At 41.3% G+C, this 1,105-nt stretch overlaps 1 non-coding gene across 1 annotated transcript; it reads right to left on the bottom strand.

Moving 5' to 3' along the window:
- Positions 1-11: 11 nt before the first annotated feature.
- LOC111817023 lies at positions 12-167 on the bottom strand. Its single transcript, XR_002821314.1, has one exon. It is a non-coding gene; the product is annotated as a small nucleolar RNA SNORA9 (small nucleolar RNA).
- Positions 168-1,105: the final 938 nt, after the last annotated feature.

The raw sequence follows: 1,105 nt of genomic DNA, 5'->3' as shown, positions 1-1,105 counted from the left end.
TATATATTTATAATTGCTTGAAATTTCTATAACCTTGCTCTGGATAGAGCAGGGCAAGGCCTCAAAGCATTTCAAAATGCTTCTAGCAAGCACTGTAAGAATGTTCTAGCAAGCACTGTAAGAATGCACAGGGTCACTGCAGACCCCAGCACGCGGGAGGCTTGCTATCAACTGATTATTAATAGCTCCCAAATGGTCTCTCTTTTCTCAAAAGAAATACAGTGCTACTTGAGTGTTCAGTCCCCTCCTGTTTTACTGCTTTTTCCCCCCACAATAAGCTTTTCAACTTATTTTGGTTTATATTATTAAGGTTTTTGTTTTGTTTTGTTTTTTGTCTTTTTGAGGCAGGGCTCTGCAGATCAGGCTGGTCTTGAGCTTACTTTGGAGCCTAGGCTGGTCCCCTGCCTCAGTCTCCCAGTGCTGGGATGACACCTGTGTGCCACTACACCTGGTTTATATTGGTGTTTTATTTTGTTTTGTTTTGTTTTGTTTTGTTTTGTTTTGTTTTGTTTTGTTTGGCAGAACCAGGGATTGAGCTCAGGCCCTTGCGCTTGCCAGGGAAGCGCTTCTTCAAATCACTGAGCCATCTTCTGGCCCCTATATTGTATTTTGATATGTAGGAGGAATATGGTCCTTCTTCATTGTCCTTTTTTAAACTTTTCCCATACATTTTCATATGTTTATTATTTATTTATTTATTTTGGCGGAACCAGGGATTGAACTCAGGCCCTTGCGCTTGCCAGGGAAGCACTTATTCTACTGAGCCATCTCCCCGGCCCTTTCATATGTTTATTTTCTTTTTTTTTTTAATTTTATTTGTTTATTTATGTGTGTGTGTGTGTGTGTGTGTGTGTGTGTGTGGCCAGCTCAGCCCACCAGGGGGCGGGGCTGGCTGGCATGTGGTGCTGGGGTATTGAACCTCAGTCCCTGTGCTTTGCTAAGCTTGTTCTAAGTAGGTGCTTTAGACCACTGAGCCATCTCCCTGGCCCTTTCATATGTTTATTTTCCCAGGTGAATTTTAATAACATTCTATCAAACCCCTCCATTCTTTTGTTATTTTAATTGAAAATACATTGAACTATGAGTTCTTATCCGAAGAATGACA

The sequence above is a fragment of the Octodon degus genome, unplaced genomic scaffold, assembly GCF_000260255.1.
Source record: "Octodon degus isolate 3935 unplaced genomic scaffold, OctDeg1.0 scaffold00046, whole genome shotgun sequence".
Lineage (NCBI taxonomy): Eukaryota > Metazoa > Chordata > Mammalia > Rodentia > Octodontidae > Octodon > Octodon degus.
Note: the sequence above shows the minus strand (reverse complement) of the source record. Positions and strands in the feature narration are given on the sequence as shown.